This window comes from Cryptomeria japonica, chromosome 5 (assembly GCF_030272615.1).
Source record: "Cryptomeria japonica chromosome 5, Sugi_1.0, whole genome shotgun sequence".
Classification (NCBI taxonomy): Eukaryota; Viridiplantae; Streptophyta; class Pinopsida; order Cupressales; family Cupressaceae; genus Cryptomeria; species Cryptomeria japonica.
In genome coordinates, this window is record NC_081409.1 from 775,832,726 (window position 1) to 775,852,357 (window position 19,632).

Below are 19,632 nucleotides of genomic sequence, written 5' to 3' on the forward strand. Positions count from 1 at the left end.
TCCTTGACTTAAATGCAACACCTAGCCTTGAAGGGAGACTTGAGAATGCTCAATGCTTGAATTCTTGATCGCTTGATCGCTTGAACATATCCAATTTTGACCTCTCCAACTTACTTGAACTTATGCAAATGAGAGGATGAATTCCCCTTAAATATATGTTTGATGGATTTGAATTTCATCACGGGCCGACATCGGGGAGATTTCCTGCTCACTGCACAACCCACATTGCTTTCTCTAGAAAGGTCCTGCCCCAAAATAGGGCAGAGACAAGGGCGCCACGCCCTTGTCCTACCTCTTTCTCCAGGGTAGAGTACGGGCATAGTGATGTGCAGGCTAAGGAAGAAACAGTTTTCACAAGCCGAGCACTCTCCAGTCTCTGATCAGGATAGAGGATTCAAGTTTGCATGTGTGAGGACCCTAATGCAGTCGTAAACTGCTAGGGTCACAATTTTATGACGCTACATATAGTTATATGGAATAGATTTTATTCACTTTAGAAATAAGGTGGAATTGACATGAATGATGTGTATAGGTATAATAAAGTGAAGCTAAATGTTCTTCTTCGCAAGCATTATATTTTCTCTACTTTATTTTATAGTAAAAATGTTTTGAGATATTGACACAATAAGTCTCATGACATATATACATACCCAAAGTAGGCATCAAATGTAGACATTGTGTAGCTTGAACCCATTTTTATATATACACACCTACTATATATAAAAATGTTGTGAAAGCATCAAATGTAGGCATTGTGTAGCTTGAACGCATTGTCATCCTAGGGGTTTGGAAATTAGAAGAAAATCTTGCATATTCTTGTGGAAGCTTGCCCATCAAATTGAAGATCAATTGAGTATCCTTCTTATCAATGCCACAATCCTTGAGTTGTGCTCTCAACTCTTTTTCCTTAGTGACATAATCTTGTATTGTATCAAAGTTCTTGGGATCTAACATTGTGAGATCACTATCAATTTGATATCCCCTAATCTCATCAACTTGACCATACAAGTCTTCAAACTTTTTCAAAGCATCCCTAATTGTAGTAAATTTCTCAATATGAAAGATGAGACCTTTTGATACATAGTTTCTTAAGGTACCAATTTCCATGATTTTCTTAGTGAGCCAATCCAAGTGACCATTGGCATCAACCTTAGGATCAATGGGAGAAACAATAGTTCCATCAATGCAATGAGTAAATCCCTTTTCCATAGGTTTATTCCATGCATCAATTTTTGAAATAGCATAATTATGTGGAGTTAAGAGAGGAAACTAAGGAGAACCCATAGCAAAAAAAGAAAAGAACACAAGAGAGCAAGAGCATAAGAGAGACACCCCCCCAAATTCACTCAATCAAAGTACCCCCCCCCCCGAAAAATGATAATTTTGGCACTTTATATGTAGTACGTGTACAAAAGGCCACTTTCAATCAATGGAAAAGTGGACTTCTGATTTGTTTTTACAACTTTCCCCAATAGGATAAGAAATACAATGCAAAAGAACAAAAGTGTAGATCTATGCAATACAAGTGCCAAATTGGCCAAAAAATACCATACGATTAAAGTATAATTTCCATTAAAAATATCTACAAAATTATAGAATATTATGAAAGTAGACAAAAAATTCATGCACTTTAAAAAAAATGGCACCTGAAAAGGAATTCGTATGAGCCCGAATGAAGTCCAGGAAGTTGTAGAAGTAAAGATTGGATAGGTACAGTCACCAAAAACTAAATTTTATAAAATATATGTCCACCCAAATAAGAAAATAACACCACCACATGAATGAACATGAAAAATTAGCCCACTTAAAAAAAAAATTCACTAAAAAAGGAGCCAAACTAAGCAAGATATGGCCTCTTGAAGTCAAACTGCAAAATCAAAAGACTCAATGAGAGGGGCCTGTAAAATTTTTAAAATGTGATGATGTCAGTAAATCAATTGATTAAATTTGATGATCATATGGCTATCACCAAAACTTCACCTCCCTGCCTGATTGGATGTTTGTACAGTATGAACATAGTGACATACACACTCCCAATATAGTACATGTCCCTAAGTGTCTCATATGCAAACTACAATGTTGTGCATGTACCTAAGTAAACCTAAGTAAAGTGTAATTATACCCTACATGAATAAATAATAACACCAACAATTTGTTTGTATGTATATATGTATATATTGTTGGGCGAATATTTTGTCACCTATCATGCCCAAAATTTAGGGCAAAACACAACTGACAATTTTATTTTTTGGACACTAATTTATATGCAACTATTGCTTTAAATAGTTGTGACAACTTAGCCTGTGGTTCAAATGAATTGTTAATTGATGTTAAATACTAACATAACAGTTTACAATAGTTCCTATTATCAAGTGGGACGAATAAAATTTATAAGGGAATAATTATTTCATTCAAAAGTCTTTATCATTTCATTTGCGAATATAAGAACATAAATTATACCATTTCGACTATCTAGACATTAACATAATTTACTTGGTTCTATAATAATTATTTATTACATATCAATTTTCCTCCATCCTGTAATTACGTTCCTTCTTAATACTTAATTTTACAAGAAATTGGCTTCTAATAAATCGATACTAAAACTTATTTAGTTGCGTTAATATTCTCAAAAGGAGCCGTTACAATTAAAGTGCCAAACATTAATGAGATGATTCATTTACCTAATAAAAGTTCTCTCCTAGGTTAATAGGGTTCACAAGGTTTAGTCTGCTTAGAGGGATTAATCTTTACGCCTCTACACTATCTTCTTATATTAATTATTTAATAATTCCATTTATTTATGAAAATCCCATTAGATTTCCAAAATTAATTTACCATATTCATCCAAATCTTTCATAAGATTGAACTCCAGAACATTTAAAATTTATACATCTTTTTAAAATATGCCCATTTGATTATCAAAAGCATATAAAAGTTTATAAAAATATTTAGTCCAAAAATTTTCCCTATTCACCCATATTTTCAAATTCTATAAATATATTGCCATATAAAATATATATATATATATATATTAAAAATATATATTTTTTATTTTTATTTTCACAGCTTTATAAAATATGCATGCAAGCCCTAACTAAAAATGTATATTATAAACTGCTTTATATATTCTTCTTAAAAATCTCTTTTTTTTTCTTATGTTACCCTAACCCTACCCGGGCTAGGGTTTTGCTTTTAATTTCATGCATTGCAGGGTCGATCAAAGTCGAAACCCATGGTGGAGTAGCCGAAGTTTTTTTTTTCTTTGAAGGGGAGAAGAGGCAGTGGCGCGGGAGTTTTACCCGGCCGCCACTGTATGCGATCACAGTGGTGGCGCGGGCGCCGCCCACTGTGTGCCCACACAGTGGCTGTCTGCGGGCTATCCACTATGTGTTCACACAGTGGCGGTGCGAGTGCCGCTCACTGTGTGCCCACACAGTGGCGGTCCACGAGCCGCTCACTATGTGCTCACACAGTGTCGGCGTTGGCGCCGCCCACTGTGTGCACACACAGTGGGTTTTCGGCCCTCCACCCGTAACCCCATATTTTAATTTTGTTTATTTTTTATTTTTTATTTATTTTTTAATATGCAAATAAAATATTTATAAATAAATAAATAAATATATATATATATATATATATATTTGTATATATATGTTTATTCATGCAAAGGTATTTATACATATATATATATTTTAAATCAGCCAATTTGATTTTATTTAACTTTAAGAAACGTAGGCATTTATACATTTATACATGCAAATAATTTAGTTGTAGGTATGTTTATATTTATATAATTGTAATATTATTTACATTCAGGGCAATCCCCTTTCCTGCAATTATCTATATATATATATATATATATCTTTAGAAAATAGCTTAAGTCATCTAATTTTAATTTTATTCATATATTTGCTTTATTCTAAAATACTTGTTTGAAGAAGAACATAGCTAGGCTAAAACCCTTTTTTTTTTTTTGTAAAATTTATTTCCTACAAATTGGTAAAATGACAGCATTAAATAACATCTCAATAGTACATTATTTATCTAGAATTCCTTTAGCTTTAGCAATGCATTTAGGTTTTAAACTGAATCATTTAATTTCTAGCAACACGCATACAATCTTTAAATCATTACTTTGTTTCCTTGATTTATTTCATATGCAAAAAGGGGTAAAATAAATTTCATTTCTCTTTCCTAAATATTGTATAACCTACATTTATTAAAGATCAGAAAATCTTTAGGAACTAAATCCAGATTCATTTCTTTAGCATAGCATAAAACAATATTTCATCTCTATAAGGTACATCAAATTACGAAATAACCTACAATACTAATAAATCTCTCATTTCTATTCAGTGAGGCTCTTACAAATATTTGATACATTTCTTTTTTTTTTTAAAAGATAGATACAACATAATTTCCAATTACAATGTTGCTACTTAAAACATATATACTCCATTTCCACATCTTTTCTGTAACATCTGAAATCCAGCATCCTCTACTTGTCCTCTTTCCTTTCTCCCAACAATCCTGTAAATAAAACATAGGCTATGACCATGGAGTGCTCACCTCCCAGCCTAGGCTAACTAGTAGCCACCCCTGAACTCGGAGAACCAAGTCCTAGACAGGTAACAAGCATGCAACCTAGAAGATAGAATACTCACAAACTCAAAACACACTCCCAACACGGGCTACACTACACCACACATTTGTGATGTCCTTACAAGGGTGGTAGTGGACCAAGTACCCTGAGGAGACTGCAAGTATGGCAAAACAAATAGCCACCTCATGGCAAACTAAAGCATATAGCCACCTCATGGCAAACAAAATACATCAAGTATAACATAATCAGCCCCTTTTTTTTTATGCCCCCCAAGGCATTCATGCCTTATTTCCCTCCTTATGACCCCCAATGCATAAACAAGCCATGCAGCAAGGGTCACATAGATTCCCTTGTGATCGCTCTCATAACAAGAGTCTCTCACTCGAGGGCTATCACTTCTACCACCCACAAGATCCTCCTCTCTCCCAAGAGTAGGAGATCTTGATTACTCCCAAACACACATACAAAGTATAAAATAAAATACCAAATAAATTTTCAAAGAACATGCATGGAAACGAATCTTTTTCACAAACATTACTTACACACACATGCAACAAGAAATCCATTAAATGATGAATACAACCAGCCTTAATCTACCCAAAGGTAGGTTAGTTTTGTTGAGGATGAGCAGCCCAATTCCACGGTTCTTCCCTTCTTACCCTTAGCTAAAATTCTCAAACCAAAATTTCATTCTTTTTACTTTACAAAATTCTTTTGTCTCCAAAAATGGAGACTGGGTGATTACCCTCAAATTTTCCAATTGTTGCTTAAGAAGCCCATTCTCTGAGTTCTCACAAGTTTCTAAAAACCAAAAAAAAGAAAGTAAGGCAGAAAGGGAAAAAGACTCATTCGAAAAGGAAAGTTTACAACTAAGATCAAACTTCTAATTTCAATTTTCGCACAACTCAGAAAAGCCGATTTTTAAAGTGTCAAAAAGGTCACTTAAAAGTAGAAACTTGCCTAAAATTACCCCTAACCCCTGGGTATACCTTATGGGCTTTAGGAAACCCTATTAAACTACCCCTAGGTGTTCATTTAACCCATTTTAAACCCCTCTGAAGTTTATTTTCGGGTCAACATATGTTGACCACTCCAAAGATTATATTCCCCAAAGTATTTATGACAACACATTATATTATTTAAGAAAAACTATAGTTAAACACTTTCCCCCAAGAGACAAAAATAAAACATTTAAATTTAAATCCTCACATGTGTCAAGTGACACAAATAAAACACTTTTACACAATAAAACATGAAGTCGTCTCTTGTGGGTTTACACATTAAATTTAAATAACACTTAACACTCATGCAACATATATTGTTACGAATAAAATACAACACAAACGGGGTGTTGTCTCTCCAAATAGACAACCCCTGGCTTACGAACATACATAAGTCTAGGTTTGGTTCTCCGTAATTTTCCCATGGTCACATGGATAATTCCTGTGCAACTCAATTTACACATTAGTACTTCCAAATAATCTCATATAATATAAAACACATGAATAATAATGCACTACAAACACTCTGCATACAATATACATTTATCAATCAATACATCTTTCATCCAAATAAATCCACATAACAATTATCATCATTCACATAATTTTGATCCATACATTAAAACATGCATTCCTATTTCTATCCTCATAGTAAAGTCCTGCAAATCCAATAATGACATACCTCCTCTCAAATTTATCCTATTCTAGGATCATCTAGAGTTCTATATCTATAAAGCATATAAATGAAGCTTCCACATTCATAAATGTTACCCAATCACAGAATCATATAAGTTCTACATCTAGACATAGCTGACATACGTTAAATAAAGATTATCCAGTCAATGGGTCTTTTAGGATTTCAACTTCATAACACATCAAAAGTACACCACTAGGTGCGATAACTCTATAACTTGGTTCAATTATTTTTCTCACAAACCTATTTGCCTAACACAGTCCATTCTATTGAATTATAAAGCATTTATTAATAGGTCAAACATGGTCAACTAAGTAAATCAAAGCTTGGTTTGGGGAAGGCCTTACATCACCAACGTACAAATGATAAAATATGTATTTCACATGTAGCTATGTTGAGACAAAGTCTCTCCTCTCATCAAGGGGAGGTTCCCTGGTAGAATTTGGGTATTTCAACAACTTTGAAAGTAAATTCAGGGGTAATCTTAGGGCATGTAATTCTTTTTTTTTAGAATTAATGTGTCTCCCTTCACTTGATGATATTTCTTACAACTTACAAAACTAACAACTAATAGAACTTCTCTACAATGATATTTAAAAATTTCAACAATCATGTAATCTCAAAGTCTTATGTGAGTGCAACTTACTATAATCACCACACTTAAAACTATTATCATAACTTGTAGCTCAAAGTCTCCAATATGTGACTAATTTTCCTAAAAACTAAGAGCAACTAACAATACAAAGCTTACTATGTAATCACTTGACTATCAGAAGATTTTCCAAATATGCAAATAGCACAAAGTAAACTTATCACAATTGGAAATTTATGTTACTCACATTAAACAATATCACCAATAAGATTGAATTATTATAGAAATGATTATGAGAACTGAACATAAGAATAATTCACTCATAAACACAATCTTTAGTCCAACACAGTTTGAAAACTAGTGGATTGCTATCTTTATTTCCTTGAATCCAACTTTACATCAAAAATCTCAAAGTCTTTGTTGAGGCAAAATTTTGGCAGAGTCATGCTTAGCATAATAAAAGATAAATATTTACAAGTGAGGTCCTCCTTATATAGGAGAAGAAGTTGAGGAAATGGTGGGCACAATTGACTAATTCAATTGCATAGTCCCACTTGAATACAACTACTGCATAGAATAAAAATGCAATTACAAGAAAATTTGCAGTAACTAAGAATGCAACTACATGAAAAGATAGTGTCAATGACACTTTGTTCTTTATTTTCCCCCCTCATTGATTTTTTGGAATTCCTCGAACCTTGCTAGCATAGCTTGCATTTCAGATTTGTCTAGCCCAGAAGTCACATTGGAAATGGCATCTCTGACTTCTACATAGATCCTTTCTTCTTTCTTCAAAACTGATGCAAGATCATCTAAGCTGATTTGGATTTCAATCAACTTATCAAATAATGCTAGAGAAAATTGATCATCTATCAACTAGTCAATCATGATGAGAAATTCCTATTTGATGGTCTCATTGGGTAAAACCTTTTGTTCTGTATCAAATAACTAGCAAGGATTTTATGATATTCCAAATGAAATATTGTTGATTTCATCAGTAAATGCTTTCTTGTCCTGATTTATATCCTTTACAATCACTTTCATTAGCTCATCCTTGTGTGCCAATATTGACCGGGTTTGAATGTACTTTCCTTGAGTGAATATTACATTGTTATCAACAATAATGTCTACTCTATACTCCCTCATGTTATCCCAAAGCCCTAAATATTTCTCAAGTTCTATTATTTCTTGGGATAATAGAGATTGTACATCTTGAACTTATACTTGGGCATTTTCAAAATCTATCAAAAGCTTGACTGCAGAATCAATGAGGTGTGTCCCTTTTGACTTTGAGCGATTGATCCATTCTTCCACTACCCTACCACTTCTACTTAGTCGCTCCACCTTTTTCAATGCTTCTCTATTGATTGAAGACACTATTGGTTGAACCTCTTGTAATAACTACATTTTTTATGTAGCACACTTGTCAATTGTTCACATTTTTGCTTCCATTCATTCTTTTCATCCCTTTCTTGATCAAACCTACACATGAGAGAATTGAAAGTAGTTTGAGAGTCTAGCTTGACACTCTCATGTGTTTCCACACCAAGTTCTATAGTCTACATAGTATAATCTATAGGTTGAATATTGTCCTTGTTATTATTTGAGGATCACACCACGACCTCAGCATATTTCCTTTTACTTACTGGGTCAACCAAGATCTTGGACATAGTCTTAGGCTTCTTGGTAAATTTTTTCTTGATAGGATCCAGTTGACCAAAATCAAAACCATCTAGTGAAATTACATGCTTCTTTATTTTGGGTGCCACAATGTCCAACCATGGAGGAAGAGTTGATTTTGTCATTGGAGTTGTGGTATAAGTTTCTATAGACACAAATACCTGACTTGAAGTCACAATAGGCTGGGACATTGGCACAAGTAAAGTTGTATTAGTAACATTAGGAACTTGAGAAGAAGATGATGTTTTTACTGTTGGCAACTGACACTCATCCGGTAAGGGTTAATAGCATTTTGGGTTGTCATTGATGGCAACTAATCTCCAGGTGTTGATATTCTTTATCGAGATTTATTAATTTATCATTTTGCTTTGATTGGGTTAACTGGTATTTACTACACTCAATCGGTATTCACTTTTCTTCATAACTGACTAAGTCATCATCCTCGTAAAGTGTATTTGGAACTCGGTTGTGGATAGGACCCGACTAAGTTGTTTTGTGGCCTCGATAATTTTTGTCAAGGAATTTTTTGGTAACGTATGTAGTCTGACATGCTCATCAGGATTAAGTATGAAATACCTTATGATCCGGCAGCTGAAAGGATTATATGTTTCATTAAAAACAACATGGTTAAAGTTAGAAGGGTATTAAAGGAGATCCTTTCAGTGATGGATTTAATAAGTTTTGGAATGCAATTTTTGGTTGTGAATGTTTTAGAGATTGATGATATGCTTTTTGGTTAGCGAAAGGAACTTTTTGTGTGCAGTTTCATGTGCACAGTGTAAACTGGTAGCAGAATAGAGCATCAGTGAAACCGGTACACAATGGTGATTAATAGAGATTAAACTAGAACTTATGTAGCATGGTTAGATGCATATTATGAGCTCATTTTTGTTTTTAATAATCTTGTAATATTGTGTAAGTCAGTGAGAATTCTATTTGAGCAGTGAGCTCTAGGTAATTGGCTTGATTGCATCTGTAATCCCCTTAATGTAATATTTGTATACCTTGATCAAGTATATAGATATTATTGGTATCAGCCCCACTGTGGTTTTTTCCTTTGCAAGGTTTTCCACGTATAAATATTGGTGTTATGGTGTTGCCTCTTTATGTGTTATTTAGTTTATGCACTTTAACTTTATTTACTATTAACTAGTTTAAATAAGTTCAAAACTAACATTTTTGGTAGAACACTAATTCACCCCCCCCTCCCCTCTCAGTGTTTTTGGATTCCAACAATTGGTATCAGAGCTAGTTCCTCAGAAGAAGTTTAACCACTTGAGGAAGATCCAGAATTTGGAATCAATGGAAATCGATTTGTAGCAACAACTTCAACTTGCTCTTGAGGATCTTGATAGTGAGCAGATGGAAAATAGTAAATTAAAGAATGACCTAATACAAGCCAGGAAAAACATAATTTTATTGCAAGGAAAGCTTTCAGTTGTTCAAGCTAAGAGGAAAGAACTCTATGATCAATTGCAAAATTAGAACATTGATAAGGAAGATGCTATGAAGGATCAATGTCAGAAACATACTTAGGAGAACGCTATCTTGAAGAATGAAATGCAAGCCCTAACCATGAAAATGTGCAAGGAGATTGAAGACAAAAAGACGAATGAAGAAAACCTAGCTCAAACATTCAATGACAGATCTGATGAATGCAACAGAGTGACACATGAGAGTGGCATGTTGAAACTTGAGTTGATCCAGTCCTGGAACAATGAACAAGAACTTGAGAGATAGATTATAATCATGAGAGATAACTTAGTCACTGCAAATGAATACAAGGACAAGTTCAAAGACAACTTTGCAGAACTTGATGAATTACTAAAGAGTCAGAGAGATGCTAATGATAGGAGTGTTAGATGCAATGACAGTCCCAAAGACACTAAGAGGGGCGGGGATGTGAATGAGTGTTTAACCGGTTAAAGGAATATTTGAACCAATTTATAAGTTTGCAACTCAAATCAATGTACTGGTAAACAAGAAATAATGTAGCAAATAGAAATAACAGAAACAACATAAATGCACACCATAACACATGATATTTTGGCGAGGGAACTCGGTAAGGAAAAAACCTCGATGGTATTTGTGACCCAAAATATTTACTCACTAACCAATATGAATAAATATTACTTACAATAGGGGCCTGCACATGTAGGAAGGCCAACAGTCTAGAGCTCACTTCGCAATGGAAGAGTCTCACTGACTACAAAATGGATAATTAAATCCAAGACAATGTACTGCTCAAAATAGCATTTGCAATGCTTGATTCAGTACCAGTTGAAGCTCTGTCAGAAACCTTAACCAAAAACCTGCCGGTGAATGATATTCACTCACATAACCTTTCTGCCTTATTACAAAATCTTTTCGCTATCTTCTATATAATACCATTACATAATTTCCTCTCCATTCTATATCAAAAATGACCTATAAGATCTCACACATATATGAGTCTTTACAATACATCATGTTGGATTACAAATAATTAATTATATTACAATACAATATAATTCACATAAACAAAACTTGTCTCATGTCGGCATGGATGTCAGTATGCTTTGTTGCTGGTGAATGATGTCTGTGTTGCCGTTGAACCTGTAGAATCCTATTAGTGGTTGGTTGCCATCAATGACAACATCAACAATTCTCATGTGAGTGTAGAATGCCAATAATCTCCCCCTTTGGCATTGATGGCAACACTCATGAGAAAAATCCAAAAACTATTGTCCAAAAATGAAGTCCAAAACAGATCCCCAAAAAGAGTGTGCTCCCCCTGAGCAAGTGATTTCTTCTGTGCATTTTCTTCCATATATTTTTCTCCATACTACTCCCCCTTTGACATCAATGACAAAGGATGTCAAAAATAACAAAGAATACAAAAATTCTACCTCATAGCTTGTTACCGGTTGTTTACAAATTGAAAGATATCTGTCAATATTAGATTCAAGCTCTGCATGAATTTATTACCGTCAGAGATAATGGTTTTTGTCTGCTAGATCATGTTGGTCAGATAATACATCTATTTCTCCAGTGATCGTTTTCCTTAAATTAATGCTTTAGATAGCTCAACCCAGTGAGTTATAAGACTGTCCAATTTTGGACCAAGTTTGTTTTCCATCTCCTGGGCCTTCATCTATATCCTTGCTTTTTCTTGCTCCAATTTCTCTATCTTTTTCTCAAAAACTATCATATTCTGATCAAGAATTGAGGTAAGTTTCAAAGAACCTATCATATTATCTACTGTGTTATCTATCTCCTTTTGTGTTTCCTTAATCTTTTCATCAATGTATTCAGTTAGGTGGTGAGGCTTACAAAATTCCTTATATAATTCTTTGTATTCCAAAATTATGGAATTAAGTACTAGTAATAAGGAATCAATATGCTTAGAACGGTCCTTGATAGTCTTCTCAAAGAATTCACCTTTTCCTTTATTTACCCTTTCCATAATGGTTTCTTCATTGACCTTATCTATAGTTAGAACATTTGAAGCAATAAATATGGACAATGTGTCCAATTTACTCAAAGAACCATCAATATAATCTAACTTACATGCCAATGCAATCATTTTCAAAATAGGCAATGTATCATCAATGGCCTTGTATGCTAAGGCATTGCACTCTGTGATCCTCTTAATTCAATCCAAAAGAACATTTGATACATTTGTAGGTCAGAAATTTGTAGTGGATGTGCTTGGCTCTGCAATAACTTTATTTTCCATAAATACTTGACCAATTACCTTAACAATTTCTTCCTTGTTTCCATCATTTGTTTCCTCTTTATTTACAGTTGCTATTGATTTCTCTCTCTATGTTATTACCTCTACTTTTGTTGGTTTCTCAGTGTGTGTATGAGCCTCTGCATTTGTTAGTTTTCAGTGTCAGGTTTCTTAGCTTTTGTCGGTATTTTAATGTTCTGAGAGTCAGCAGAGTTAACCGATGACTCAGAGATTTCAACATTCGTAGCATCAGTTGTCTTAACCTCTATAGTCTCTTTATCCATAACAATATTAACATCCTGTGTATCTACATTCATAGTAAAAAGAATTTCAGAATCTTGATTAGTATCATCATGTGTTATTTCTTTAGCCTCCTTATCCGGTTGACTGTCTATATGTACTGGTGTTTCTGAAGTTATTGGTGGGGTAACCTGTGCCGATGGAGAAAGGTTATCTATGACCTTTATAATAGGTACACTACCAATTTTTCTTTTACCTTTGTCCTTTTGATATACCTTCGCAAAAGATTTATCCATTTTATGTCTCTCCCTTTCCTCTTTCTTTTCTTTTTCAACAAAAAATATGTCCTATTTGTTTGTAGTTTCATCAGCTATCTCTTTCACTCTTCCATCCATTAGGATGACCTATCAGTGACCACTCATAAAAAATGACCTGTTGGCTTCAACAATTAGTTCATCAATCTCTAACCTGGAATTAATGGGGTGAACAACCAACAATGCTTCAACCTTTAACTTTTTATCTAGTTCCATAACTGACATTCTTTTAGCTTCTAATCTTATGTACAAGTCATTAGGCAGATCATCTACAACCTCTATCAAAACTTTCTTGTTGATGTCAAGATGCAAAATGACACTCTCATCTATTGTGTCCTTATCTGAATCCTTGAATGAATGATAAAGTTTATTCACATTGCAAAGATTACCATCTTGAGTAATTTCATTTACCAGTTCTTCCAGTGTAGGGGTATCTGGTGCCTTAGGTTGTTTCTTCTTTGGAGTTAGCTTCTTCTTAGGCCCGCTTACAACCTATTGATTCTTCCTTAATGTTCTTTCCTTTTTAGGAGAAGGAGAAGGTACCAGTGAAGGTTTCCTCTTCTTCCTTTCAACTCTTTTGAACTCTACTACCTTACCATTATCTATATCAAAAGATGTGACAACTGGTGGAATATGAGATACCGGTTCCAGTCCTTCTAGTTCACTAGTAGAAATACCACTCAATTTCATCACATTTTCCTTGACTTCTTTAGCCATCTTGGATGCATCTCTGATGAATTTTTCTCTTCTTTTTCTCTGCTTTTGCATCAAAACAACACTCTTAATAGTCTATGCGCTACCAAAAATTTCTTTTGAACATTCCCCAGGTGCATCGGGAAGTGTCTTAGCATAAACCTCAAGAATATTCAGATCAACTTCATATCCCATCTCTGTTATCCAAATAGTTCTAGGACTAACACCTTCCATCCATGTTTCATCTCTTTTGATTCAAAACAGATTTTCTTGTCATAATTATCCACAACGCTCTGTAGTATCCTTTCTCTAGCCTTCATTTTGGTTTGAAAGTTTTTGAAATAGGTTGTTGCCATGTCATCATTGTTAGCACCAATGTCGGTAATAGCTTCCATGATCTGTCTACCTACTAGGATGTCATATGAAAAGTTCTTGTGACCAATGCTGAGTATCTCCTTTGTGAAGTAAAGCATTAAACACACAAGTAGATTCCCAAAACAGAATGTCCCCTTCTTGTCACCCTTAATCTTCTTTATGTTATCTAGTAGTTCATCCTTAGGCCACTCACAGATATCAATTTTAGCATTTTTCTTATCCATCTCATATGCACTATGAATATGGAAACAAGAAACAAAATTTAACCTATTTGCATGTGTAACTTTGTATCCAAATACAATGCTCACATATTTCACATTTGCATCAGTGATATCATTAACCCTAAGAGATCTGCTGTCAAATGTAGCTCTGGTTAGGTCCATAACACCCTTTTTTGGTATCTTCTTCTTTTTGTCGAGTCTAGTACCAGTTGAGGGTAAACTAGTAACAACCTTATTTCTTAGTAATTTTAAAAACAGAGTCTAGCCACATAAACTCCCCATGAACTTTGCTCAGAATAAGATGAACTATCTTATCCAGAAATTCAGGAATGTTCAAAATTTCAACAAATCCTAAATCCTCAAGAATCTTATGCTCCAGCTTGACTAAACCTTGTTCATCAGTTATAACATCTCTGTACATGTTTTTCAAGTCATCATACCCTAAATTCTCTATGTTGTAGTGAATATAAATCCTCGGGTCTTCAGAAAAAGCAACTCCCTTCGGAATCTTCAAAAAGGCTTCAATGGAATCATCTTTCTTAGCAATCTCAGGGATGATTTTAAACACAAGTCTAGGGTGCTTAATGTTTTCTACTATAGTAGGGTTGCAATAAATTTAGGTGCAAAAGATGAAGATGCTATTTCGAAAGATAAATACCTTTTGACTTGAAATCCTTGAATGCCTGAAAAACATGTTGTTCCTTTGCCTTTAGAATGCCTTTTCTCTCTCTTTGCACTCTTCGAATGCTTGGATGCTTGGTGGATTGAAATTAGGGTTTTCCAGTGTTTTATAACCAAAAAGTTCTTCAACAACCACATTAAATGCTTGTTGGTTACGTGAAGTCTTAACATATCTACCGGTAAAGAAGAAATATAACTTCTTACCATCAACCGAGGGTAGAATGCATGATTTTCAATTTGCTGCCATACCCCCTAAGGATTATTCCTTAGTTAGATGAAGAATCTCCTACCGATGGAGGGTTACTTTGTTCTACCAGTGCAGAGGCATATTCATCAACTCTCTGATCCCTCTTCTTAATCCATTGTTTTGAAAATTATTTTTTTATTTCGTTTACTTTTTCCTTTCCTTTCTCATTAGATCCTTTATTGTTCTCTGGTATAGTCTTTCTTCTACAAAATTTTGCAATATGCCCAATCTTGTTACATGCATAACAAGTTACATTATTCCTCTGAATACCCTTTCCATATCCTTGACCGGTTTGTGTTCTGCATTGATTAGATAAATATCCAAATCTACCACAAACATAACATTTCACATTCAATCTACAATTTTCTAAGTTATGACCCACTTTACTGCATTTGGAATATTGATCGGTGGGTAAATTTGTATTTTGATTATTTCTAAATCTACACTAATTTTCTATATGACCAAATTTGTTGCAATTAAAACATTTCCCATTAAATTTATAAGCATCAGGTTGTCTTACCGATTTGCTGTGATCTTGATTATTTGCAGTTCCAAAACTTTCTCCATGTTCAAATCCAAGTCCAATTATATCTCCATCAATTTTTAGTCTTTTCAGCATATCATCAAGCCTTTTTGAACTTTTCTTGAATTTGTCTTTGTGTTCATTTGCATTGATCAACTCATTTTCTAGAATGCCAATTTGTCTCCTAAGCTCCTCTTTATCATGTTGCATGTGAAGTGGATCTATCTTTATCATATCATTCTCATGAATAAGTCTCAGATTTTCATCTGCTCCATCATTAAGTATCCTAGTCAAGTCTTCTTCATTCTTCTTCCTGTCTTCAATATCCTTACATAGCCTCATGGTTAAATCTTGCATTTCATCCTCATGGTAGTGTTCTCTTGCCTCAACTTCTCTGCAATATCTCTAAGAGTTTCCTTTTCATCATCATGTTTCTACATGTGCTCATGAAGTTCCTTCCTCTTGTTTTGTGCTATAACCAGGCTCTCCTAAAGTCCTTTAATGAATTCCTGGGCAGTCCTCAGATCATCTTCAACTTTGATATTCTTCAATTTTTCTGCATCAAAATCTTCAAGATCTCCTTCCAACTGTTTTCTCAAACTCTCAATTAGTACCGGTTTCATAATCTTCCTTGAGCTATCAGGCTTTTGCAAATAGAGGACCAAGCTCTGATACCAATTGTTAGATGCAATGATAGTCCCAAAGACACTGACAGTGGGGAGGGGGGGTGGGTGAATCAGTGTCTAACCGGTTAAAAGAATATTTGAACTTATTTATAACTTTGCAACTCAAATTAATGTACTAGTAAACAAGTAATAATGCAACAAATAGAAATAATAGAGACAACATAAATGCACACCATAACACAAGATATTTTGGTGAGGAAACACAGTAAGGGAAAAAATTCGGTGGGATTTGTGACCCACAATATTTACTCACTGGCAAATATGAATAAATATTACTTATAATAGGGACATGCACATGCAGGAAGGCCAACAACCAAGAGCTCACTACTCAATGGAAGAGTCTCATTAACTACAAAATAGATAATTAAATCCAAGACAATGTACTACTCAAAATAGCATTTGCAATGCTTGATTCAGGTTTGGTTTAAGCTCTTTCAGAAACCTTAACCAAAAACCTATCGGTGAATGATATTCACTCACATAACCTTTGTGCCTTATTACAAAATCTTTTCATTATCTTCTATATCATACCATTACATAATTTCCTCTCCATGCTATATCAAAAATGACATATAAGATCTCATACATATATGAGTCTTTACAATACATCATGTTGGCTTCAAATAATTAATTATATTATATTACAATATAATTCACATAAACAAAACTTGTCTCATGTCAGCCTGGATGCTAGTATGCTTCATTGTCAATGAATGAACTTTGTTGTGCCTACCGATGCCAGTGAACCTATAGACTCCTGTTACCGGTTGGTTGCCATCAATGACAACATCAACCATTCTCATGTGAGTGTAGAATGCCAACATGGAGAGGTCTTGGTTATGAAGAAGGAGCAAGTTCTGACACTACACAACAAGATCAATCATTCGGTTAGAATCAGAATCATGCCAACAACCAGAACCAAAAATCATCGGTAAGACAACCTAATGATCACAAATTCAATGGTACATGATTTATGTGTAATACATATTGTCATATAGCAAGTTAGTGCAGAAACAGGAATAATCAGAACAATGCATCATTCACCGGTCTTGGAAATGTAAGATATCATGCATGTAGCAAATTTGGACACATGGGTAACCAATGCAGTTCAAAGGGAAATCAAGGGTTAAATAGAGCAATTTAGAGAAAGAATATTGTTCGTTATGCATGCAACAAAATTGGACATATTGCTAAATATTGCAAAAGTAAGAACTCACCGGTAACTACAAGAAATGCAGATGAGAAAGGAAAGGCAAAGGTGGAAGACATAAAAAAACATGGGAAATTATGGGTAAGAAGATCAGACACACAACCGATAGAACACTCAATAGAGTCATCAAGTCCTGCACCGAAAGCAAGACTAACCAGTAACTAAGGCACTCTACCTTAGGGGTAGGCAAATCATTGAAGCTCATGCAAATACCCTGTATTGGATCTTTAGTCAGAGAATTTTGATTGCAGATGGATACGCAAACAATTTCAAGTGTTTACTGGAACCTACTCACAGACTATGTGACCCGGTAAAACTTCCTGATAGCATTTATGACAACAAAAAATTATGGTTAACTACGATAAAAAGGGGAAAGATAAGTTATTTTCTTCACACAGGAATTGAGCATTCAGAAGAGAAATTTCTAGAGAATTTAAGAGTCTAAGGCAATTTGTGCAAGAATTTTCTCTCGAAAGTAATATCATCTTCCGACAGCTTCTTGAGGTATTTACCGTTAGCAGAAACCATAGTTTTGACATTTCTTTGATCATGGCTTTTTCATCCAATGTCGATACTCCTTTGGTTGTGGAAAGAAAGAACCACCCTTGTCCTAAATTCAAGAAGCACCCCTTCAAATCTCTTTTGGATGAACCATTGGGAGCCTTCTCGAGTGTATGTCATGGTGTTCTTCACACCGAAGACATTAGGGCAACATTTATTGCGACATCGAGGAGCTTGGAGATTATGAGTTATCATGCATATTCACTAAGAACCTCATTGCGGATAACCAACTGAAACTAAAATTTGCCCACTTGCAAAGGAAGGGTTTCATTCAATTCATGGATTTTCCCACATTTGATGAAGCGGAATGGGTCCATTACATTCTGAGCCACATTCATGGTGAATTCATCTGGTTGGACTAGCCGTATAAAATCACGAAGGAAGTGATAAAAAAAATCACCTACCTGCACAAGATTGGAGGTCTAACCAGTCCTAGGTGCAAACTCTCCAATGTAGAACTTTGCAAACTCATCAGTGCCACTTTTGATGGTCATTTGATGAGAGTAGATGATGTTAAGGAAATTGATGTTAAATTTATTGTGCCATGGTAATAAGATACAAATTTTACTAGTCAAACCAATTGAACTCTATCCGGTAACAACATTTTGATTGCTCACCAAATGGTGAAGGGGGATGCACACTACAATCTCTGTGGTGTAATGTTGAAGGAGCTGATGTCAAACCTTCAGAAGATCAAGCAAGATAAGAAAAACACCTTCTAGTATGGATCTTTTGTCATTTGACTATCATTCTACTTTTTGGGTACTATTCCCAATTATGGGAAGATACAATGTGCTTTTGATCGACCAATAGCCACCCAAATAGCCCAAATTTTGGATAGTCAAAGGGATAAACTAAAAAAGGCAAATTTATGGGCGTTTTTCAAAACTTTTTAGGAAGAAATCAAGAATAGGTCTAGGATTCCTAAGTCTATAGTAGAAAAATATACAAATACAATATGTTTTATGATAAATAAGGATGAATGCATGATGGAAGTAGTCCAGCCTAGGACAATCTAGATCATTCATATGGGTTATGAGGTGGATGATTCCACACTAGATTCTTATGCTCAACATGTATTGCAAGCACCAGTTGATGAGAAAGAGGAAAAATTTGGCATAGCCCAGGAGAAAGGTCTAAAAGTTCACCAAGAATAGGTGGCACCGACTATCAGAAGGACAATGACCAAGGTTGCAACTGAGACCTTAATAAGTGAAGGGAATGATAGGGAAAAGGTAGAAGAAAAAGTTAAAATTCTTGAAGCCTGGAGTAAAGAAGAAATGAAATAGAAAAGGAAGCAAGAGAGGGAAGCCAATAAGTCTGCTCAGGCCACACCCAATGTAGTCCTGGTACATACTGAGTCTTCCAAGTAACTAGAAGCATCATTCATTAATCTTGTCAATTCTAAATCGGTTGAATGAGTAAAGGGAAAACAAAAGGAAGCCCGATAGTATATGATAGTTTCTTCGGAGGAGACTGAATCAAATGAAGAAATTAAGGTTACTCCAAAGAAGAAAGGCATTTTTGCAAGGGTAGTACAAGAGAAGAAGGAAGAACAGAAGGCTGAACCAGCTAAGGAGCCTTTTTGGAAAC